Source organism: Triturus cristatus, chromosome 7 (assembly GCF_964204655.1).
Source record: "Triturus cristatus chromosome 7, aTriCri1.1, whole genome shotgun sequence".
Taxonomy (NCBI): Eukaryota; Metazoa; Chordata; class Amphibia; order Caudata; family Salamandridae; genus Triturus; species Triturus cristatus.
Genome location: NC_140590.1, coordinates 363,967,273 through 363,993,277, shown reverse-complemented (window position 1 = coordinate 363,993,277; position 26,005 = coordinate 363,967,273).

The following is a 26,005-nucleotide window of genomic DNA, read 5'->3' as shown; positions in this document are numbered from 1 at the left end:
TTATGTAACTCAGCGGAATTCCGCCCTCCCCTATGATACATCTGTCTGTAGCACATCACAACATATAGGACATTTCAAGCATGGGCCCCTTACTACTGGATGGATGGGCTAAAGTGCCACAACCCTACAGATTGTATCAAGCATTCCTACTGTATGGAAGGTATCATGCTTCCTTCTAATGTATATGGTACCATCCACCATTCGCCAGTGAATGTGTTGTATCTTGGATGCAGTCCCATGTGTTGTTTATGTCTAGTGTCTAGTGTCTGTGGTCTTGTGCTCATACTAGGTTTGTGTACTATACTCCTGTTGTGGTTTGGTTGTATGCGAGAGTTCTGCATTGAGATGTGTTTTAGTTGGAGTGGGGTTGCAGAAAGTTGCTCTAATAATCGAGTCCAGAAGAAACAAACTACTTGGAGTTACCTTTCAATGTTTTTTCTCCATTTAATAAACTGCAATACTCATTCCCTCCTAAATTGATGGCATGGTTTTCCTTTGCCCAATGGGTTGTATAATGCTCCCTTGACCAATTGATTACATTGTTCATCTATCAGAAAAAGGCAGTATCGTACTTATTTAGCTATTGGGTAACATTGTTCTTCATTGACTTATGGCGGCTATTTTGCATCTGTAACCAATGTGTATTATCATAACTCTTGATTCACGTATGATATTGGTTGTATTCACAATTGAACAGTATCATGCTTCATTGAGAAAGGTCTGGAATTATTCTAAGGAGGAGATATGACCCAATAAACAGGGCTGCCAACTTTGGAACTGGGGAACCAGGATTGAGTCCTTGTGCTGGTTCACAAGTAGCCTCAAAAAGGGAACTTAGGTCTGCCATTGCAGGGCCGGCGCGCAGTTTGTTAAACTGCCATGTTGTTCTGTCAAGTGCATTCACTTGCCAGACCTTACCCTTCCCTTTCTTGGCACATCAGACACCCCTATGGTAGGTCTAGGGTACCCCCTGGACAGGGTGCAGTGCATGTGAAAGGTAGGACATGTATTAAGGTGTGTGTCATGTCCTGACAGTGAAATAATCTCCATTTCATTTTTCACTGTTGAAAGGCCATCTTGCCCTTTGGACAGAATGTGAAGGCTGTGTAATATGTTTTCCAGCCTATCTTCATAAAAGCTTAAGATGAAACGGTGAAGTTTAGTATGCCTGAACTCACAATGTAATAACACATCTTTTTATGTATGTGGTTTTTGCATTGTGTGTTCAGAAGCCACTCTTTTAGAAGTGGCTGAGTTTTTGTGCTCTGACATTTCTTTGTGTCTCTGCCTGGCTGTGGATTGACTGTCTGGATTTGAAAGCGATAGTATCTGGGGAATGTCTTGACCCAGGGGAGGAGGTGAGACAGCAACAGGCTGACCTGCATTCGGAGTGTAGGGGGAGGAAAAGCCCCTAGAGGTGAAGAGGCCTGGGTTGCTGCTATAAAACAATTGGCTCATCTCCTGCTGAGTGATTGAGAATCCAGACCCCCACTAATCAAAGGAAGAAAGGTGTCACTGGCAGGGAGGCACCCAGAAGTGGTTTGAACAGGAGTCAGTGCCCCCTGAAGCACAAAGACTTCAAAGCCATTGAGGGGTATAACTATGGGAGCTGAAGCCCCTGACATTTGTAGAATGGCTTGATCAAGTGTGAACAAGCCTGGAGCTTCTTCGTGGTCAAGAGGACCTTTGCCAAGGAAGAAACAACTGAAGAGACTGAAGGATAGGACGAACCCTTGCTGTGTGATCTGGGGCTGGCCTGCAGTTTGCTGTTTCAACCAAGGAAAGGCCAAAGAGACTTTGCTGTGTGCTGTGTCCCCCTGCTTGAAGGACTTTGTTGTGTGCTGTGTCCTGAAGTAACTATCCCCAAGGGCCTGAGGTGAACTGGCTCCCTGTTCGGAAACACAGGAACACAAAAGTTTCCAGGAGAGTCTCAGCGGCGCTGTGTGAGCGTTCCTGTTGCAGCCTGAGATCCTCGTAAGAACTGCCTGTGATTGTAGGCGCCTGGCGTCCAAGTAAGTCTCAGTGGCACTAAGTGTGCGTGTTCTTTGTGCAGCATGAGTCCTTCAGGAGGATCGGCCTGTGATCGGGGGTACCTGGAGTCCAAGCAAGGATCAGCGACGCGGTGTGCGTGTGCTTTGTGCCGCCTGAACCCCTTTATGAGGATTGTCCAGTGATCGTGTGCATCGGAATCCAAGTGAGTCTCATCGACGCTGTGTGCATGTGCGTTGTGCACCGTGAGACCTTTGTGAGGATTTGCCTTGTTATCGTATGCACCGGAATCCAAGTGAGTCTCATCGCCGCTGTGTGCGGGTGCGTTGTGCACCGGGAGACCTTCGTGATGATTTGCCTTGTTATCGTGTGCACCGGAGTAAAGTGAGTCTCAGCGACGCTGTGCACGTGATCTTTGTGCAGCCTGAGACTTGTCTGTGGAGTGCCCAGTGATCGTGCACCCAGAGTGAAGGAAGACTAAGCGATGCTGTGTGCGTGTGCTTTGTGGCAGCCTGCGATCTTCGTAATTGAAGCGGCCTGGAACAGCAGTCCCGGAGGAGCTGAGTTGCGGGCCGGGCCGCCGCTGCCATTTCACAAAGCTGCATTTGAGGCCCAGCCGCTGGACGAAGAGAGGAGAGTGAGTTTGCACCCCCCAGGTAACATGTGTCGACTCCTTGGGTGGGGCGCGGGCTCGGAGGGAGACGCTCTCGGCCTCTCTCTCCTGTTGGCAGCGCGAGCCTCTGCTTTGGCTCGTATTACGGCCCGTATTGCCAAGGGAGTGGCGGTACAGGGACCGGAGTGCGAAGCTGCACTTTGGGATTACATCGTACTGTGTTGAGGGCAACTGTGAGAGGCTGACTGCAGGTCAGACGGAGGGGCGGAGCGACCGCCTAAGGCCCTGTGATCGGGGCCTCAGTGTATTACGCATTATTCCATTACTGCAGAACGGAGTACCTGACTGTCATATTACACATTGCATCATTTCTGCATAACGGAGTACCTGATTAGAGTATTACGCATTGCATTTTTCCTGCATAACAAACTACCTGATTAGTGTATGATGCATGGCATTTTATCTGCATAACAAACTACCTGATTGTTGTATGACACATTGCCTTGTTTCTACATAACGAACTACCTGACTAGCGTATTGCGCAATGCATTATTCCTGCATAACGAATTACCTGATTAGTGTATACGCATTGCCTTATTTTTTCAGAACGACATATCAGGTGGTTGTATTACGCATTGCATTATTTTATCTGGCAAAGTGCCTGATTTTTGCACTACGCATTGCATTCTTTTCATTACAGAGTGTCTGATTGCTACGGTACACATTACAGTATTTTTACATTGTAAAAGTGCCTGATTCTAGTATTATGAACTGTATGACATGATATTAGGAGTACAGGAGAATGTTTAGAAGTGTTCATTGACATCGCCAGAACTTTCAAGGGCTGGCTGGCTTAACAACCGGCCAGGAGAAATATTACACAACCTCATGTATTGGTTTTATATTGTGTGGTCTTATCGTATATCTTTTTACATAAAGTATATACTCGTTTTATAAAACTCATGTGGAGTCTATTTGTGGTGTCATCAATGCATTATTGTGAGTGTGGTTGCGAATACTTTACACATTTGCCTTGAAGATAAGCCTGTCTGCTCGTGCCAAGCTACCGAGGGGGTGAGCGGGGCTATCTAAGAAGGTGACCTTCCTTTCCCTGGCGTTGGAATGAGGGTCCCTACTTGGCCTAAGGTACCTACCTCAGCCAACCAGGGATCCCGGGTCTAACAGTGACTTTGAGCACCCCAACTTTGAAACAGTTACCCCTCATTTGATTTTGTTATTCAAAGTCATCTAAGCATGAGATCTGGCTGAAAAGGCAGCTTTATCCTCCACCAATGACAATTTTTTCAAAGATTTCCAGACCAGTTTCTTAAAGGCTTGGTGATGGATCTGTGTGTTCCAAATGGCCAAGAGCCTAGTGCTTGCCAGAGCCTCCTGAAGGTAGCTTATTGCAGGGGAATGTTCCCTCTGTTGGAGATCTTGCCATAAAAGCTGGTTGAAAGTATTAGGGGCCGATGATCTGATCTTGTTCCAGCAGATGATATATGCGCAGTACCTGGCCCATGATTGCTTTAATAGGCCAAACTCCAACCTTGGTTGCGCCGGGGAGGGCAGGTTTGGTAGGCTAAACATAGTTCTATATGCTTTGACTGATGTTTTATCCAACAACTTAGCGTCTCTGCCTCTCATTATTTCACTACCATTGGTAGGATTTTAGCCGGTGCTACTTTCAGAAGGGGGCTCAGTGTTAGACCCGTTAATTTGGATGTTAAGATTTTCAAAGTTAGTGCTAGCACCAGCCCTTTTCTTTTGATATCTTCTTGGTGTTGTGCGAACAATACTTCTTTATCTATGTAGACTCCTAGATACTTGTAAACCGTCGCTGGTTCTATTAGTGTGCCACCCAAGTGCCAGAGTCTCGCTCCTTCCCTCTTATTATTATTCAACATTGTCCTTGTTTTCTTTAGGTTAATTGTCAAATTGTTTTTTTTTGCGTAGTCCTGCATTTCTTTAAGGAGATGTTACATGCCAACTGCTGTGTGGCTAAGCAGAATTACATCGTCAGCGTAAAGGAGATTGGACAAAGTTGTGCCCCCCAGTCTGGGCGCATAGGAATTGCAGCAGTTAAGTGTCTGTGATAAATCTGCCATAAATAGATTGAATAAGGTAGGCGCCAGCACACTGCCCTGTTTCAGGCCTTTCGTTGTTGTTACTTTTCTCGAAAGGTTCGTTCCTGTTACTAGTTTCACCTATACCCAGGTGTCTGTATGGAGGAGTGTTAGCATTGTTAGGAGAGCTTTTGGAATGCTAAAACGGGCTAACTTTGCCCACAGTCTTGCCCTATCCACATTATCGAAAGCAGCACTAAAGTGATAAAACAAGAGTGTAGCTGCATTTTCTTCAATATTGCGGCATCGATAAGCAAAGATATTGTCAGGATGTTAGTTATTGTACCTGTTTTTTTGCGGAAGCCTGTCTGATTTAATGGTATTATATCGTTGGCATCAGCCCAGGCTGTAAGTTCCTCCAACAACGTTCCCGCAAAGTATTTGGCCTCGTTGTCAATCAGTGCCACTAATCGGTAATTGCAAGGCAGGGCCTTATCACCACTTTTGTGAATTGGGATGATCGTGGAGCCTTTCCATGAATCAGGGACTATGCCCAGTATTCTCACTTCCGAGAAAAGTGGTTGAAATATACTTGCCCACTCTGACGCCCTCTGTTTGAACAGGGCAGGGGGATTCCGTTAGGGCTCGGCGCCCCTTCCTTTCTTCCCTTTATGATCTGCTGCCTAATTAGAAGTAGCTCTGCAGCGTGTGTGTTTTCCTCGAGCGGGTCGTCTAACTCAGAAGATAAATGTGGGACTCCAACCTTTATTCGAGTACCTGCCGAACGGTCATCCAGTAACGCCCCCTTTTGGCCAATCGGAAGGGGGCAGCAGTTTGATGATTGAAGAGACTTTTTAGGTAACTGGCCCAGGTTTCGTCTAGTATGTGGGAGGAGGTGCCTCCATGCTGTGCATGGATGATTGTGTTTGCCATTTCTCAGAAGCGGGCGCTGTCGTTGTGGCTTATGCTGTAAAGGAGCTAGCAGTGCTAAGCTGCACAGAGTCCTAAAAGCCACAAAAACGGGTTAAAAAACCAGGAAGGTAAATGCAAAAATTCTGAGAGTGGCCTTGCAGAAAGGGCCAAGTCCAGCACCCACCAACTAACCCATGCTCCAACCCCCAATCTCTGTTTAATAGCTGGAGACCTTTGAGATCCAGCGGTGCTCCCTTAATGCACAGTTTAACAGCTTGAAAACGTTTCTATTGGATTCTACAGTTTATTTCCATTCGCGGTCTAATAAGCTTGAAGCAACTATTTTTCTCGCTCAAGGTTGCAGATCTCAGATATGTTTTATATGTATTGTATTGTAATAGCATTTATATAGCGCCTTTCACCTATGCACAATCACAAATGTTGAATGTACCTACAAACAACATAATGACACAGAATTCCATGCATATGCAGTTCAGGAGGACTGCGAGTTTTAATTTGTGTAATTGTCATCTTCACCCACTGTCCCTATTAAATAGGTTTTCTCATCTTTAGTCAGCTGTGATTGATGTGTTGCCGGCAGTGCTCGTGCCGCAGTGAAACAGGAAGCGAGTCTGTTTGAATGTGAATGATTTGCATTAGCAGCCGCTGCTTGCAAGAGGTAAGTTGAGGACAAGTGTAACAGCTCAGTTTGCAGGGGTTTGCTGAAGTGTACTTTGTTCATTGCTGCCCTGGGGCACATGTTCAGGACATTCCACGGTTTGTTACTGAGATCTGGCAGGGATCTTCCTCCATATTCAGTTACTCTGAGGGCTGCCATTGTATCCAATACGTTGCCTTTGATAGGTTCCTAGACAGTGTGCAGTAGTGTGTCATCTTCTGCAGGTTGCCTTACCCTGTGCCCCAACAGACTTAATGCATAGTGCAAAAGCTTTGTACTAAAAGCTTGTAATTATCAGGTGCCAATGAAATATGTTTTGGCCTATGTTAACGTAATTGCACCATCAAGTGCTCAAGCTCAATCTGGCTGCCAACTGGTTTTGAGGCCTTTGTATTCTGGCAATGAGTCTCTTAGGGATTCAGAAATGGCTACCAGGAGCCACTGTGGCAGGTGGGCAGACAGCCTCTCTGGGGATCACCAGGGTCTGTAAAAGTGTGTCTTCTTCTCTTTAACAGATTTAGGATCATTTTTGGTGGTTTGGTGTTTGCTTTTTCAGTCCAGGAAATCCTTTCTTCTGGCAGCTCTTTGGAGGGCTTATGGAGGGCAGCTGTCCTAATGTCTTACCATTTTAGTGAAAGAGCAGATTGGTCCTTTCGATCCTTCAAATGTTGTCAAAGTTACCCACAAGATACCGATAGTTGTTTTTATGAATTATTATTCCACTTACTGAAAAGCTACTTATTCGATTTCTAACAGATTCTGGGGTCGTTGGGACTATCTGGCAGTATCAAAGTGAAACTGTGTTTTCATACTTACCAGGCTACCTCCAGGAAGAAAAAGTGAAAAAATAAAGTTTCTTCTCCAAAACCTTGTCCACTTTCCTAAGTAGTTTGGTCAATCAGTTGAGCTCATAAGATGCTGTAGGAATGGCTGAGTCAGGAGCACAATAATGCAATTATTAACCAATCAGTAAATATTACTGCCGTTTCAGGATTATTGCTTAAAGAGAAATAACACTTTTGCTGCAGTGCAGTAAAAATTGATGAGGGTGATAATCTTAAGCCTCTTCCTCTAAACATTGAAGAGAGATGACAGAATTTGAAAGGGGCCATGCTCTTTATTTCAGTGAAAGAATGGGGTCATATTCCCACATGATTTCAGTATCTTGTGACAAGTCAAGAGTGCTTAATGTCTTTCTTTGTGAAGTCTATTAAGGTGCAGTGGGGTGTGACAGAAGGTGATGTAAACAGAGCACACAATTATCAAACCCAAAAGATACCCCTAGCAGCTCACAAATTAGCCTCTCCAGTCTCCAAACTTTCTTTACTTCGTATTGGGTTATTAGCAAATTAAGCAATATCATAGGGTCTGGCTCATGTCTAAGTGAAGTTAAATACAATTCCTGGGTACTGGGGCCTTATAGTTGGGTCAGGGCTTCTCAGAGACTACTGGCACTAATGGCGCCAAATAATCCAATTTCTCTGAGCAATTGGGACAATGGGCTCGGCTACTAGCAGGGCCTGGTGACCCCAATAAGTAAAAATGTGTTTCCTAGTGTGAGTGTTTGATTGGTTCTGATGCTCCGTCCATCACCACCCCCTTTTGTACCGCTTTCTTCGCCATAAGTTGGCAGGGTATGCTCAGACGTGAGTCCCTTGCTTACTTTGCCACTGGATTCAAGCAAGCCTGGCTGAAGACGGCTGAAATGCCAGAAACCGGTCCTAGAAAGCTTGTTTCCGGTCCACGGAAGGCATGGCTTGGCAGTTCGGGCTGGACTGTTCCCATGAGGCACAGGGTCAGACTGATTTGCATATGGCCATGTCTGAACTGGGGTGGCAGAGTGGGCTAAAGAACGGTGATGGATCAAACCCAGATCTGTTGACTGGGTGTGAGTGTTTGATTGGTTCTGATGCTCCGTCCATCACCACCCCCTTTTTTACCGCTTTGTTCGCCATAAGTTGGCAGGGTATGCTCTGACGTGAGTCCCTTGCTCACTTTGCCACTGGATTCAAGCAAGCCTGGCTGAAGACGGCTGAAATGCCAGAAACCGATCCTAGGAAGCTTGTTTCCGGTCCAGGGAAGGCATGGCTTGGCAGTTCGGGCTGGACTCTTCCCAAGAGGCACAGGGTCAGACTGATTTGCATATGGCCATGTCTGATCTGGGGTGGCAGAGTGGGCTAAAGAACGGTGCTGGATCGAACCCAGATCTGTTGACTGGGTGTGAGTGTTTGATTGGTTCTGATGCTCCGTCCATCACCACCCCCTTTTGTACCGCTTTGTTTGCCATAAGGTGGCAGGGTATGCTCAGACGTGAGTCCCTTGCTTACTTTGCCACTGGATTCAAGCAAGCCTGGCTGAAGACGGCTGAAATGCCAGAAACCGGTCCTAGGAAGCTTGTTTCCGGTCCAGGGAAGGCATGGCTTGGCAGTTAGGGCTGGACTGTTCCCATGAGGCACAGGGTCAGACTGATTTGCATATGGCCATGTCTGAACTGGGGTGGCAGAGTGGGCTAAAGAACGGTGATGGATCAAACCCAGATCTGTTGACTGGGTGTGAGTGTTTGATTGGTTCTGATACTCCGTCCATCACCACCCCCTTTTGTACCGCTCTGTTTGCCATAAGTTTGCAGGGTATGCTCAGACTTGAGTCCCTTGCTCACTTTTCCACTGGATTCAAGCAAGCCGAGCTGAAGACGGCTGAAATGCCAGAAACCGGTCCTAGGAAGCTTGTTTCCGGTCCAGGGAAGGCATGGCTTGGCAGTTCGGGCTGGACTGTTCCCATGAGGCACAGGGTCAGACTGATTTGCATATGGCCATGTCTGAACTGGGGTGGCAGAGTGGGCTAAAGAACAGTGATGGATCAAACCCAGATCTGTTGACTGGGTGTGAGTGTTTGATTGGTTCTGATGCTCCGTCCATCACCACCCCCTTTTGTACCGCTTTGTTCGCCATAAGTTGGCAGGGTATGCTCAGACGTGAGTCCCTTGCTCACTTTGCCACTGGATTCAAGCAAGCCTGGCTGAAGACAGCTGAAATGCCAGAAACCGGTCCTAGGAAGCTTGTTTCCGGTCTGGGGAAGGCATGGCTTGGCAGTTCGGGCTGGACTGTTCCCATGAGGCACAGGGTCAAGACTGATTTGCATATGGCCATGTCTAAACTGGGGTGGCGTAGTGGGCAAAAGAATGATGGATTTAACCCAGATCTCTTGACTGGGGGAGAATGTCTGCATTGTCAGCATTCCGTCCATCATTTGTTTGTTGTAACGCTTTTCGCCCTAAGTGGGATGGGTATTCCCAGACGTGGGACCCGTGCTCACTACGCCACTGGAGTCTAGCTATCCTGGCTGATGACGGCTGATAGCCAGAAACCGGTCCTAGGATGCTTGATTCCGGTCCAGGGAATACATGGCTTGGCAGTTCGGGCTGGACTGTTCCCATGAGGCACAGGGTCAAGACTGAATTGCATATGGCCATGTCTATACTGGGGTGGCGTAGTGGGCAAAAGAACGATGGATTTAACCCAGATCTCTTGACTGGGGGAGAATGTCTGCATTGTCAGCATTCCGTCCATCATTTGTTTGTTGTAACGCTTTTCGCCCTAAGTGGGATGGGTATTCCCAGACGTGGGACCCGTGCTCACTACGCCACTGGAGTCTAGCTATCCTGGCTGATGACGGCTGATAGCCAGAAACCGGTCCTAGGATGCTTGATTCCGGTCCAGGGAAGACATGGCTTGGCAGTTCGGGCTGGATTGTTCCCATGAGGCACAGGGTCAAGACTGATTTGCATATGGCCATGTCTAAACTGGGGTGGCGTAGTGGGCAAAAGAACGATGGATTTAACCCAGATCTCTTGACTGGGGGAGAATGTCTGCATTGTCAGCATTCCGTCCATCATTTGTTTGTTGTAACGCTTTTCGCCCTGAGTGGGATGGGTAGTCCCAGAAGTGGGACCCGTGCTCACTACGCCACTGGAGTCTAGCTATCCTGGCTGATGATGGCTGATAGCCAGAAACCGGTCCTAGGATGCTTGATTCCAGTCCAGGGAAGACATGGCTTGGCAGTTCGGGCTGGACTGTTCCCATGAGGCACAGGGTCAAGACTGATTTGCATATGGCCATGTCTAAACTGGGGTGGCGTAGTGGGCAAAAGAACGATGGATTTAACCCAGATCTCTTGACTGGGGGAGAATGTCTGCATTGTCAGCATTCCGTCCATCATTTGTTTGTTGTAACGCTTTTCGCCCTAAGTGGGATGGGTATTCCCAGACGTGGGACCCGTGCTCACTACGCCACTGGAGTCTAGCTATCCTGGCTGATGATGGCTGATAGACAGAAACCGGTCCTAGGATGCTTGATTCCGGTCCAGGGAAGACATGGCTTGGCAGTTCGGGCTGGACTGTTCCCATGAGGCACAGGGTCAAGACTGATTTGCATATGGCCATGTCTAAACTGGGGTGGCGTAGTGGGCAAAAGAACGATGGATTTAACCCAGATCTCTTGACTGGGGGAGAATGTCTACATTGTCAGCATTCCGTCCATCATTTGTTTGTTGTAACGCTTTTCGCCCTAAGTGGGATGGGTATTCCCAGACGTGGGACCCGTGCTCACTACGCCACTGGAGTCTAGCTTTCCTGGCTTATGACGGCTGATAGCCAGAAACCTGTCCTAGTATGCTTGATTCCGGTCCAGGGAAGACATGGCTTGGCAGTTCGGGCTGGACTGTTCCCATGAGGCACAGGATCAAGACTGATTTGCATATGGCCATGTCTGAACTGGGGTGGCAGAGTGGGCTAAAGAACAGTGATGGATCAAACCCAGATCTGTTGACTGGGTGTGAGTGTTTGATTGGTTCTGATACTCCGTCCATCACCACCCCCATTTGTACCGCTCTGTTCGCCATAAGTTTGCAGGGTATGCTCAGACGTGAGTCCCTTGCTCACTTTGCCACTGGATTCAAGCAAGCCTAGCTGAAGACGGCTGAAATGCCAGAAACCGGTCCTAGGAAGCTTGTTTCCGGTCCAGGGAAGGCATGGCTTGGCAGTTCGGGCTGGACTGTTCCCATGAGGCACAGGGTCAAGACTGATTTGCATATGGCCATGTCTAAACTGGGGTGGCGTAGTGGGCAAAAGAACGATGGATTTAACCCAGATCTCTTGACTGGGGGAGAATGTCTGCATTGTCAGCATTCCGTCCATCATTTGTTTGTTGTAACGCTTTTCGCGCTAAGTGGGATGGGTATTCCCAGACGTGGGACCCGTGCTCACTACGCCACTGGAGTCTAGCTATCCTAGCTGATGACGGCTGATAGCCAGAAACCGGTCCTAGGATGCTTGATTCCGGTCCAGGGAAGACATGGCTTGGCAGTTCGGGCTGGACTGTTCCCATGAGGCACAGGGTCAAGACTGATTTGCATATGGCCATGTCTAAACTGGGGTGGCGTAGTGGGCAAAAGAACGATGGATTTAACCCAGATCTCTTGACTGGGGGAGAATGTCTGCATTGTCAGCATTCCGTCCAAAGATTTGTTTGTTGTAACGCTTTTCGCCCTAAGTGGGATGGGTATTCCCAGACGTGGGACCCGTGCTCACTACGCCACTGGAGTCTACCTATCCTGGCTGATGACGGCTGATAGCCAGAAACCGGTCCTAGGATGCTTGATTCCGGTCCAGGGAAGACATGGCTTGGCAGTTCGGGCTGGAGTGTTCTCATGAGGCACAGGGTCAAGACTGATTTGCATATGGCCATGTCTAAACTGGGGTGGCGTAGTGGGCAAAAGAACGATGGATTTAACCCAGATCTCTTGACTGGGGGAGAATGTCTGCATTGTCAGCATTCCGTCCATCATTTGTTTGTTGTAACGCTTTTCGCCCTGAGTGGGATGGGTATTCCCAGACGTGGGACCCGTGCTCACTACGCCACTGGAGTCTAGCTATCCTGGCTGATGACGGCTGATAGCCAGAAACCGGTCCTAGGATGCTTGATTCCGGTCCAGGGAAGACATGGCTTGGCAGTTCGGGCTGGACTGTTCCCATGAGGCACAGGGTCAAGACTGATTTGCATATGGCCATGTCTAAACTGGGGTGGCGTAGTGGGCAAAAGAACAATGGATTTAACCCAGATCTCTTGACTGGGGGAGAATGTCTGCATTGTCAGCATTCCGTCCATCATTTGTTTGTTGTAACGCTTTTCGCCCTAAGTGGGATGGGTATTCCCAGACGTGGGACCCGTGCTCACTACGCCACTGGAGTCTACCTATCCTGGCTGATGACGGCTGATAGCCAGAAACCGGTCCTAGGATGCTTGATTCCGGTCCAGGGAAGACATGGCTTGGCAGTTCGGGCTGGACTGTTCCCATGAGGCACAGGGTCAAGACTGATTTGCATATGGCCATGTCTAAACTGGGGTGGCGTAGTGGGCAAAAGAACGATGGATTTAACCCAGATCTCTTGACTGGGGGAGAATGTCTGCATTGTCAGCATTCCGTCCATCATTTGTTTGTTGTAACGCTTTTCGCCCTAAGTGGGATGGGTATTCCCAGACGTGGGACCCGTGCTCACTACGCCACTGGAGTCTAGCTATCCTGGCTGATGACGGCTGATAGCCAGAAACCGGTCCTAGGATGCTTGATTCTGGTCCAGGGAAGACATGGCTTGGCAGTTCGGGCTGGACTGTTTCCATGAGGCACAGGGTCAAGACTGATTTGCATATGGCCATGTCTAAACTGGGGCGGCGTAGTGGGCAAAAGAACGATGGATTTAACCCAGATATCTTGACTGGGGGAGAATGTCTGCATTGTCAGCATTCCGTCCAAAGATTTGTTTGTTGTAACGCTTTTCGCCGTAAGTGGGATGGGTATTCCCAGACGTGGGACCCGTGCTCACTACTCCACTGGAGTCTACCTATCCTGGCTGATGACGGCTGATAGCCAGAAACCGGTCCTAGGATGCTTGATTCCGGTCCAGGGAAGACATGGCTTGGCAGTTCGGGCTGGACTGTTCCCATGAGGCACAGGGTCAAGACTGATTTTCATATGGCCATGTCTAAACTGGGGTGGCGTAGTGGGCAAAAGAACGATGGATTTAACCCAGATCTTTTGACTGGGGGAGAATGTCTGCATTGTCAGCATTCCGTCCATCATTTGTTTGTTGTAACGCTTTTCGCCCTGAGTGGGATGGGTATTCCCAGACGTGGGACCCGTGCTCACTACGCCACTGGAGTCTAGCTATCCTGGCTGATGACGGCTGATAGCCAGAAACCGGTCCTAGGATGCTTGATTCCGGTCCAGGGAAGACATGGCTTGGCAGTTCGGGCTGGACTGTTCCCATGAGGCACAGGGTCAAGACTGATTTTCATATGGCCATGTATAAACTGGGGTGGCGTAGCGGGCAGAAGAACGATGGATTTAACCCAGATCTCTTGACTGGGGGAGAATGTCTGCATTGTCAGCATTCCGTCCATCATTTGTTTGTTGTAACGCTTTTCGCCCTAAGTGGGATGGGTAACCCCAGACGTGGGACCCGTGCTCACTACGCCACTGGAGTCTAGCTATCCTGGCTGATGACGGCTGATAGCCAGAAACCGGTCCTAGGATGCTTGATTCCGGTCCAGGGAAGACATGGCTTGGTAGTTCGGGCTGGACTGTTCCCATGAGGCACAGGGTCAAGACTGATTTGCATATGGCCATGTCTAAACTGGGGTGGCGTAGTGGGCAAAAGAACAATGGATTTAACCCAGATCTCTTGACTGGGGGAGAATGTCTGCATTGTCAGCATTCCGTCCATCATTTGTTTGTTGTAACGCTTTTCGCCCTAAGTGGGATGGGTATTCCCAGATGTGGGACCCGTGCTCACTACGCCACTGGAGTCTAGCTATCCTGGCTGATGACGGCTGATAGCCAGAAACCGGTCCTAGGATGCTTGATTCCGGTCCAGGGAAGACATGGCTTGGCAGTTCGGGCTGGACTGTTCCCATGAGGCACAGGGTCAAGACTGATTTGCATATGGCCATGTCTAAACTGGGGTGGCGTAGTGGGCAAAAGAACGATGGATTTAACCCAGATCTCTTGACTGGGGGAGAATGTCTGCATTGTCAGCATTCCGTCCATCATTTGTTTGTTGTAACGCTTTTCGCCCTAAGTGGGATGGGTATTCCCAGACGTGGGACCCGTGCTCACTACGCCACTGGAGTCTACCTATCCTGGCTGATGACGGCTGATAGCCAGAAACCGGTCCTAGGATGCTTGATTCCGGTCCAGGGAAGACATGGCTTGGCAGTTCGGGCTGGACTGTTCCCATGAGGCACAGGGTCAAGACTGATTTGCATATGGCCATGTCTAAACTGGGGTGGCGTAGTGGGCAAAAGAACGATGGATTTAACCCAGATCTCTTGACTGGGGAGAATGTCTGCATTGTCAGCATTCCGTCCATCATTTGTTTGTTGTAACGCTTCTCGCCCTGAGTGGGATGGGTATTCCCAGACGTGGGACCCGTGCTCACTACGCCACTGGAGTCTAGCTATCCTGGCTGATGACGGCTGATAGCCAGAAACCGGTCCTAGGATGCTTGATTCCGGTCCAGGGAAAACATGGCTTGGCAGTTCGGGCTCGACTGTTCCCATGAGGCACAGGGTCAAGACTGATTTGCATATGGCCATGTCTAAACTGGGGTGGCGTAGTGGGCAAAAGAACGATGGATTTAACCCAGATCTCTTGACTGGGGGAGAATGTCTGCATTGTCAGCATTCCGTCCATCATTTGTTTGTTGTAACGCTTTTCGCCCTAAGTGGGATGGGTAACCCCAGACGTGGGACCCGTGCTCACTACGCCACTGGAGTCTAGCTATCCTGGCTGATGACGGCTGATAGCCAGAAACCGGTCCTAGGATGCTTGATTCCGGTCCAGGGAAGACATGGCTTGGTAGTTCGGGCTGGACTGTTCCCATGAGGCACAGGGTCAAGACTGATTTGCATATGGCCATGTCTAAACTGGGGTGGCGTAGTGGGCAAAAGAACAATGGATTTAACCCAGATCTCTTGACTGGGGGAGAATGTCTGCATTGTCAGCATTCCGTCCATCATTTGTTTGTTGTAACGCTTTTCGCCCTAAGTGGGATGGGTATTCCCAGATGTGGGACCCGTGCTCACTACGCCACTGGAGTCTAGCTATCCTGGCTGATGACGGCTGATAGCCAGAAACCGGTCCTAGGATGCTTGATTCCGGTCCAGGGAAGACATGGCTTGGCAGTTCGGGCTGGACTGTTCCCATGAGGCACAGGGTCAAGACTGATTTGCATATGGCCATGTCTAAACTGGGGTGGCGTAGTGGGCAAAAGAACGATGGATTTAACCCAGATCTCTTGACTGGGGGAGAATGTCTGCATTGTCAGCATTCCGTCCATCATTTGTTTGTTGTAACGCTTTTCGCCCTAAGTGGGATGGGCATTCCCAGACGTGGGACCCGTGCTCACTACGCCACTGGAGTCTACCTATCCTGGCTGATGACGGCTGATAGCCAGAAACCGGTCCTAGGATGCTTGATTCCGGTCCAGGGAAGACATGGCTTGGCAGTTCGGGCTGGACTGTTCCCATGAGGCACAGGGTCAAGACTGATTTGCATATGGCCATGTCTAAACTGGGGTGGCGTAGTGGGCAAAAGAACGATGGATTTAACCCAGATCTCTTGACTGGGGAGAATGTCTGCATTGTCAGCATTCCGTCCATCATTTGTTTGTTGTAACGCTTCTCGCCCTGAGTGGGATGGGTATTCCCAGACGTGGGACCCGTGCTCACTACGCCACTGGAGTCTAGCTATCCTGGCTGATGACGGCTGATAGCCAGAAACCGGTCCTAGGATGCTTGATTCCGGTCCAGGGAAGACATGGCTTGGCAGTTCGGGCTGGAATGTTTCCATGAGGCACAGGGTCAAGACTGATTTGCATATGGCCATGTCTAAACTGGGGTGGCGTAGTGGGCAAAAGAACGATGGATTTAACCCAGATCTCTTGACTGGGGGAGAATGTCTGCATTGTCAGCATTCCGTCCAAAGATTTGTTTGTTGTAACGCTTTTCGCCCTAAGTGGGATGGGTATTCCCAGACGTGGGACCCGTGCTCACTACGCCACTGGAGTCTACCTATCCTGGCTGATGACGGCTGATAGCCAGAATCCGGTCCTAGGATGCTTGATTCCGGTCCAGGGAAGACATGGCTTGGCAGTTCGGGCTGGACTGTTCCCATGAGGCACAGGGTCAAGACTGATTTGCATATGGCCATGTCTAAACTGGGGTGGCGTAGTGGGCAAAAGAACGATGGATTTAACCCAGATCTCTTGACTGGGGGAGAATGTCTGCATTGTCAGCATTCCGTCCATCATTTGTTTGTTGTAACGAAAATCGAGTCACGAAAAGACACAAAAAAATGCCACCTCTGTAATTGAGATGCTATGATCCCCATTGGCCCATTTACTATGAAGTCGCTGGCTGGTGGCAGTGATTTATCGTTTATGAGCGCTACTGCATGTAAACTCCATACGTCTCTTTTAAAGAGACTCTTTCTGTACTCACCTATGGTGTTGGAAGTCTGTTTTTGCCTGTGTCCTTTAGAACAGGGGGCATGTGTGTCAGATGGTTGATGGACACTTGTCAGCATAACTACAAGGTCAGACCCATCACCCTTCTTCCTTCTGACCAGCAACATGTGCACATGGCAGCCTGCCACATCCACATGTTGGGATGAGAGCAAGTCTGTTCCTCAAACACTATCTCAGGTCAGGGTGTCTAGACCATGACTTTGGCATATACATCTGCCCGCTCGGGAACATGCAAAAACTCACAATGATGAAGTCAGTCTAAGTAGTTTGAAACTAAATTGAATCTGACGGGCAGTGATCTGCTGGTCCAGCTGCTTCAAATCAAGGCATAAGCTCAAGCAACAGAGGAGCTACATTGATCTCTACCCCTTATGACTGCAAGTGCACGTAGGCTGGTGCCGCCTTTCTCCTCCAGGCTGTGGTCAAACCTGAAGATCATGCTGTGGTCTTGATGTTTTTCGCAAACCACTTGACATGAAGTGCTAGTCTGGAGGTCGCCATAAGCCAGCCCAAGCAGACCTACATTGCTGCCCCAGAGTGCATTAAATCCCACCACAGTCCACTTATTAGAGACAAAGAAAATTAATGATGATAACAACAAAAAGTGCAAGTGCATTTCCCCAGTACTAGTTCTTCTGACTGGTGATCACAGGATATGGATCCCATATTCAGCACAGGTCCCTCACCAGCCTTGGGTGTTGCACGTGTGTAGCCAAGCCACACTACAGACTACCTGATCACGACAGGCTGTGAAGACATCTAGCAACTAGCTTTCACAATCACCCCAGTTCCTGAGTGCCTGAGAGGGTAGGCTTTGTGTGACTTTGGCTCACCCAGGCTGAGATCTCAAAATATTTTACTTACACTGGAGTTACCCCTTATCCTAGCAAGCAGCTAGAGGTATGGTCCTTGATTCTGGGACTGTTCAACTTGTGTGATGGGCTCTGGAGGCTCCTCGGACCCAGGCATCTACTGCAGGCATTTGTGTTTTACCTCAGGATCACAGATTTGAATCCCACTGGGTTCACTCAATCCTTCATCCTTCTGCGTACCACTGAGTTGGTTAACAAAAACATGTTATTTCAATGAAAAGATACCCTTCTGGGAGAATGTTTGCTTTTCAAGTACACATGTTATGTTTCCATTCATACATATTATGTTAGAACCAAGAAGACCAAAGTTATTTTGTCTCAAATTCCAAAAAGTTCCTAATCCTAACACAGACTCATTGAAAGTCTACAACCATGACCAGCAGTTCATAGGAGTACAAAAGGGGGTGGTGATTGACGGAGCATCAGAACCAATCAAACACTAACACCCAGTCAACAGATCTGGGTTTGGCCATGTCTAAACTGGGGTGGCGTAGTGGGCAAAAGAACGATGGATTTAACCCAGATCTCTTGACTGGGGGAGAATGTCTGCATTGTCAGCATTCCGTCCATCATTTGTTTGTTGTAACGCTTTTCGCCCTAAGTGGGATGGGTATTCCCAGACGTGGGACCCGTGCTCACTACGCCACTGGAGTCTAGCTATCCTGGCTGATGACGGCTGATTGCCAGAAACCGGTCCTAGGATGCTTGATTCCGGTCCAGGGAATACATGGCTTGGCAGTTCGGGCTGGACTGTTCCCATGAGGCACAGGGTCAAGACTGAATTGCATATGGCCATGTCTATACTGGGGTGGCGTAGTGGGCAAAAGAACGATGGATTTAACCCAGATCTCTTGACTGGGGGAGAATGTCTGCATTGTCAGCATTCCGTCCATCATTTGTTTGTTGTAACGCTTTTCGCCCTAAGTGGGATGGGTATTCCCAGACGTGGGACCCGTGCTCACTACGCCACTGGAGTCTAGCTATCCTGGCTGATGACGGCTGATAGCCAGAAACCGGTCCTAGGATGCTTGATTCCGGTCCAGGGAAGACATGGCTTGGCAGTTCGGGCTGGATTGTTCCCATGAGGCACAGGGTCAAGACTGATTTGCATATGGCCATGTCTAAACTGGGGTGGCGTAGTGGGCAAAAGAACGATGGATTTAACCCAGATCTCTTGACTGGGGGAGAATGTCTGCATTGTCAGCATTCCGTCCATCATTTGTTTGTTGTAACGCTTTTCGCCCTGAGTGGGATGGGTAGTCCCAGAAGTGGGACCCGTGCTCACTACGCCACTGGAGTCTAGCTATCCTGGCTGATGATGGCTGATAGCCAGAAACCGGTCCTAGGATGCTTGATTCCAGTCCAGGGAAGACATGGCTTGGCAGTTCGGGCTGGACTGTTCCCATGAGGCACAGGGTCAAGACTGATTTGCATATGGCCATGTCTAAACTGGGGTGGCGTAGTGGGCAAAAGAACGATGGATTTAACCCAGATCTCTTGACTGGGGGAGAATGTCTGCATTGTCAGCATTCCGTCCATCATTTGTTTGTTGTAACGCTTTTCGCCCTAAGTGGGATGGGTATTCCCAGACGTGGGACCCGTGCTCACTACGCCACTGGAGTCTAGCTATCCTGGCTGATGATGGCTGATAGACAGAAACCGGTCCTAGGATGCTTGATTCTGGTCCAGGGAAGACATGGCTTGGCAGTTCGGGCTGTACTGTTCCCATGAGGCACAGGGTCAAGACTGATTTGCATATGGCCATGTCTAAACTGGGGTGGCGTAGTGGGCAAAAGAACGATGGATTTAACCCAGATCTCTTGACTGGGGGAGAATGTCTACATTGTCAGCATTCCGTCCATCATTTGTTTGTTGTAACGCTTTTCGCCCTAAGTGGGATGGGTATTCCCAGACGTGGGACCCGTGCTCACTACGCCACTGGAGTCTAGCTTTCCTGGCTGATGACGGCTGATAGCCAGAAACCTGTCCTAGTATGCTTGATTCCGGTCCAGGGAAGACATGGCTTGGCAGTTCGGGCTGGACTGTTCCCATGAGGCACAGGATCAAGACTGATTTGCATATGGCCATGTCTGAACTGGGGTGGCAGAGTGGGCTAAAGAACAGTGATGGATCAAACCCAGATCTGTTGACTGGGTGTGAGTGTTTGATTGGTTCTGATACTCCGTCCATCACCACCCCCATTTGTACCGCTCTGTTCGCCATAAGTTTGCAGGGTATGCTCAGACGTGAGTCCCTTGCTCACTTTGCCACTGGATTCAAGCAAGCCTAGCTGAAGACGGCTGAAATGCCAGAAACCGGTCCTAGGAAGCTTGTTTCCGGTCCAGGGAAGGCATGGCTTGGCAGTTCGGGCTGGACTGTTCCCATGAGGCACAGGGTCAAGACTGATTTGCATATGGCCATGTCTAAACTGGGGTGGCGTAGTGGGCAAAAGAACGATGGATTTAACCCAGATCTCTTGACTGGGGGAGAATGTCTGCATTGTCAGCATTCCGTCCATCATTTGTTTGTTGTAACGCTTTTCGCGCTAAGTGGGATGGGTATTCCCAGACGTGGGACCCGTGCTCACTACGCCACTGGAGTCTAGCTATCCTAGCTGATGACGGCTGATAGCCAGAAACCGGTCCTAGGATGCTTGATTCCGGTCCAGGGAAGACATGGCTTGGCAGTTCGGGCTGGACTGTTCCCATGAGGCACAGGGTCAAGACTGATTTGCATATGGCCATGTCTAAACTGGGGTGGCGTAGTGGGCAAAAGAACGATGGATTTAACCCAGATCTCTTGACTGGGGGAGAATGTCTGCATTGTCAGCATTCCGTCCAAAGATTTGTTTGTTGTAACGCTTTTCGCCCTAAGTGGGATGGGTATTCCCAGACGTGGGACCCGTGCTCACTACGCCACTGGAGTCTACCTATCCTGGCTGATGACGGCTGATAGCCAGAAACCGGTCCTAGGATGCTTGATTCCGGTCCAGGGAAGACATGGCTTGGCAGTTCGGGCTGGAGTGTTCTCATGAGGCACAGGGTCAAGACTGATTTGCATATGGCCATGTCTAAACTGGGGTGGCGTAGTGGGCAAAAGAACGATGGATTTAACCCAGATCTCTTGACTGGGGGAGAATGTCTGCATTGTCAGCATTCCGTCCATCATTTGTTTGTTGTAACGCTTTTCGCCCTGAGTGGGATGGGTATTCCCAGACGTGGGACCCGTGCTCACTACGCCACTGGAGTCTAGCTATCCTGGCTGATGACGGCTGATAGCCAGAAACCGGTCCTAGGATGCTTGATTCCGGTCCAGGGAAGACATGGCTTGGCAGTTCGGGCTGGACTGTTCCCATGAGGCACAGGGTCAAGACTGATTTGCATATGGCCATGTCTAAACTGGGGTGGCGTAGTGGGCAAAAGAACGATGGATTTAACCCAGATCTCTTGACTGGGGGAGAATGTCTGCATTGTCAGCATTCCGTCCATCATTTGTTTGTTGTAACGCTTTTCGCCCTAAGTGGGATGGGTATTCCCAGACGTGGGACCCGTGCTCACTACGCCACTGGAGTCTACCTATCCTGGCTGATGACGGCTGATAGCCAGAAACCGGTCCTAGGATGCTTGATTCCGGTCCAGGGAAGACATGGCTTGGCAGTTCGGGCTGGACTGTTCCCATGAGGCACAGGGTCAAGACTGATTTGCATATGGCCATGTCTAAACTGGGGTGGCGTAGTGGGCAAAAGAACGATGGATTTAACCCAGATCTCTTGACTGGGGGAGAATGTCTGCATTGTCAGCATTCCGTCCATCATTTGTTTGTTGTAACGCTTTTCGCCCTAAGTGGGATGGGTATTCCCAGACGTGGGACCCGTGCTCACTACGCCACTGGAGTCTAACTATCCTGGCTGATGACGGCTGATAGCCAGAAACCGGTCCTAGGATGCTTGATTCTGGTCCAGGGAAGACATGGCTTGGCAGTTCGGGCTGGACTGTTTCCATGAGGCACAGGGTCAAGACTGATTTGCATATGGCCATGTCTAAACTGGGGCGGCGTAGTGGGCAAAAGAACGATGGATTTAACCCAGATATCTTGACTGGGGGAGAATGTCTGCATTGTCAGCATTCCGTCCAAAGATTTGTTTGTTGTAACGCTTTTCGCCCTAAGTGGGATGGGTATTCCCAGACGTGGGACCCGTGCTCACTACTCCACTGGAGTCTACCTATCCTGGCTGATGACGGCTGATAGCCAGAAACCGGTCCTAGGATGCTTGATTCCGGTCCAGGGAAGACATGGCTTGGCAGTTCGGGCTGGACTGTTCCCATGAGGCACAGGGTCAAGACTGATTTTCATATGGCCATGTCTAAACTGGGGTGGCGTAGTGGGCAAAAGAACGATGGATTTAACCCAGATCTTTTGACTGGGGGAGAATGTCTGCATTGTCAGCATTCCGTCCATCATTTGTTTGTTGTAACGCTTTTCGCCCTGAGTGGGATGGGTATTCCCAGACGTGGGACCCGTGCTCACTACGCCACTGGAGTCTAGCTATCCTGGCTGATGACGGCTGATAGCCAGAAACCGGTCCTAGGATGCTTGATTCCGGTCCAGGGAAGACATGGCTTGGCAGTTCGGGCTGGACTGTTCCCATGAGGCACAGGGTCAAGACTGATTTTCATATGGCCATGTATAAACTGGGGTGGCGTAGCGGGCAGAAGAACGATGGATTTAACCCAGATCTCTTGACTGGGGGAGAATGTCTGCATTGTCAGCATTCCGTCCATCATTTGTTTGTTGTAACGCTTTTCGCCCTAAGAGGGATGGGTAACCCCAGACGTGGGACCCGTGCTCACTACGCCACTGGAGTCTAGCTATCCTGGCTGATGACGGCTGATAGCCAGAAACCGGTCCTAGGATGCTTGATTCCGGTCCAGGGAAGACATGGCTTGGTAGTTCGGGCTGGACTGTTCCCATGAGGCACAGGGTCAAGACTGATTTGCATATGGCCATGTCTAAACTGGGGTGGCGTAGTGGGCAAAAGAACAATGGATTTAACCCAGATCTCTTGACTGGGGGAGAATGTCTGCATTGTCAGCATTCCGTCCATCATTTGTTTGTTGTAACGCTTTTCGCCCTAAGTGGGATGGGTATTCCCAGATGTGGGACCCGTGCTCACTACGCCACTGGAGTCTAGCTATCCTGGCTGATGACGGCTGATAGCCAGAAACCGGTCCTAGGATGCTTGATTCCGGTCCAGGGAAGACATGGCTTGGCAGTTCGGGCTGGACTGTTCCCATGAGGCACAGGGTCAAGACTGATTTGCATATGGCCATGTCTAAACTGGGGTGGCGTAGTGGGCAAAAGAACGATGGATTTAACCCAGATCTCTTGACTGGGGGAGAATGTCTGCATTGTCAGCATTCCGTCCATCATTTGTTTGTTGTAACGCTTTTCGCCCTAAGTGGGATGGGTATTCCCAGACGTGGGACCCGTGCTCACTACGCCACTGGAGTCTACCTATCCTGGCTGATGACGGCTGATAGCCAGAAACCGGTCCTAGGATGCTTGATTCCGGTCCAGGGAAGACATGGCTTGGCAGTTCGGGCTGGACTGTTCCCATGAGGCACAGGGTCAAGACTGATTTGCATATGGCCATGTCTAAACTGGGGTGGCGTAGTGGGCAAAAGAACGATGGATTTAAATCAGATCTCTTGACTGGGGAGAATGTCTGCATTGTCAGCATTCCGTCCATCATTTGTTTGTTGTAACGCTTCTCGCCCTGAGTGGGATGGGTATTCCCAGACGTGGGACCCGTGCTCACTACGCCACTGGAGTCTAGCTATCCTGGCTGATGACGGCTGATAGCCAGAAACCGGTCCTAGGATGCTTGATTCCGGTCCAGGGAAAACATGGCTTGGCAGTTCGGGCTCGACTGTTCCCATGAGGCACAGGGTCAAGACTGATTTGCATATGGCCATGTCTAAACTGGGGTGGCGTAGTGGGCAAAAGAACGATGGATTTAACCCAGATCTCTTGACTGGGGGAGAATGTCTGCATTGTCAGCATTCCGTCCATCATTTGTTTGTTGTAACGCTTTTCGCCCTAAGTGGGATGGGTAACCCCAGACGTGGGACCCGTGCTCACTACGCCACTGGAGTCTAGCTATCCTGGCTGATGACGGCTGATAGCCAGAAACCGGTCCTAGGATGCTTGATTCCGGTCCAGGGAAGACATGGCTTGGTAGTTCGGGCTGGACTGTTCCCATGAGGCACAGGGTCAAGACTGATTTGCATATGGCCATGTCTAAACTGGGGTGGCGTAGTGGGCAAAAGAACAATGGATTTAACCCAGATCTCTTGACTGGGGGAGAATGTCTGCATTGTCAGCATTCCGTCCATCATTTGTTTGTTGTAACGCTTTTCGCCCTAAGTGGGATGGGTATTCCCAGATGTGGGACCCGTGCTCACTACGCCACTGGAGTCTAGCTATCCTGGCTGATGACGGCTGATAGCCAGAAGCCGGTCCTAGGATGCTTGATTCCGGTCCAGGGAAGACATGGCTTGGCAGTTCGGGCTGGACTGTTCCCATGAGGCACAGGGTCAAGACTGATTTGCATATGGCCATGTCTAAACTGGGGTGGCGTAGTGGGCAAAAGAACGATGGATTTAACCCAGATCTCTTGACTGGGGGAGAATGTCTGCATTGTCAGCATTCCGTCCATCATTTGTTTGTTGTAACGCTTTTCGCCCTAAGTGGGATGGGTATTCCCAGACGTGGGACCCGTGCTCACTACGCCACTGGAGTCTACCTATCCTGGCTGATGACGGCTGATAGCCAGAAACCGGTCCTAGGATGCTTGATTCCGGTCCAGGGAAGACATGGCTTGGCAGTTCGGGCTGGACTGTTCCCATGAGGCACAGGGTCAAGACTGATTTGCATATGGCCATGTCTAAACTGGGGTGGCGTAGTGGGCAAAAGAACGATGGATTTAACCCAGATCTCTTGACTGGGGAGAATGTCTGCATTGTCAGCATTCCGTCCATCATTTGTTTGTTGTAACGCTTCTCGCCCTGAGTGGGATGGGTATTCCCAGACGTGGGACCCGTGCTCACTACGCCACTGGAGTCTAGCTATCCTGGCTGATGACGGCTGATAGCCAGAAACCGGTCCTAGGATGCTTGATTCCGGTCCAGGGAAGACATGGCTTGGCAGTTCGGGCTGGAATGTTTCCATGAGGCACAGGGTCAAGACTGATTTGCATATGGCCATGTCTAAACTGGGGTGGCGTAGTGGGCAAAAGAACGATGGATTTAACCCAGATCTCTTGACTGGGGGAGAATGTCTGCATTGTCAGCATTCCGTCCAAAGATTTGTTTGTTGTAACGCTTTTCGCCCTAAGTGGGATGGGTATTCCCAGACGTGGGACCCGTGCTCACTACGCCACTGGAGTCTACCTATCCTGGCTGATGACGGCTGATAGCCAGAATCCGGTCCTAGGATGCTTGATTCCGGTCCAGGGAAGACATGGCTTGGCAGTTCGGGCTGGACTGTTCCCATGAGGCACAGGGTCAAGACTGATTTGCATATGGCCATGTCTAAACTGGGGTGGCGTAGTGGGCAAAAGAACGATGGATTTAACCCAGATCTCTTGACTGGGGGAGAATGTCTGCATTGTCAGCATTCCGTCCATCATTTGTTTGTTGTAACGAAAATCGAGTCACGAAAAGACACAAAAAAATGCCACCTCTGTAATTGAGATGCTATGATCCCCATTGGCCCATTTACTATGAAGTCGCTGGCTGGTGGCAGTGATTTATCGTTTATGAGCGCTACTGCATGTAAACTCCATACGTCTCTTTTAAAGAGACTCTTTCTGTACTCACCTATGGTGTTGGAAGTCTGTTTTTGCCTGTGTCCTTTAGAACAGGGGGCATGTGTGTCAGATGGTTGATGGACACTTGTCAGCATAACTACAAGGTCAGACCCATCACCCTTCTTCCTTCTGACCAGCAACATGTGCACATGGCAGCCTGCCACATCCACATGTTGGGATGAGAGCAAGTCTGTTCCTCAAACACTATCTCAGGTCAGGGTGTCTAGACCATGACTTTGGCATATACATCTGCCCGCTCGGGAACATGCAAAAACTCACAATGATGAAGTCAGTCTAAGTAGTTTGAAACTAAATTGAATCTGACGGGCAGTGATCTGCTGGTCCAGCTGCTTCAAATCAAGGCATAAGCTCAAGCAACAGAGGAGCTACATTGATCTCTACCCCTTATGACTGCAAGTGCA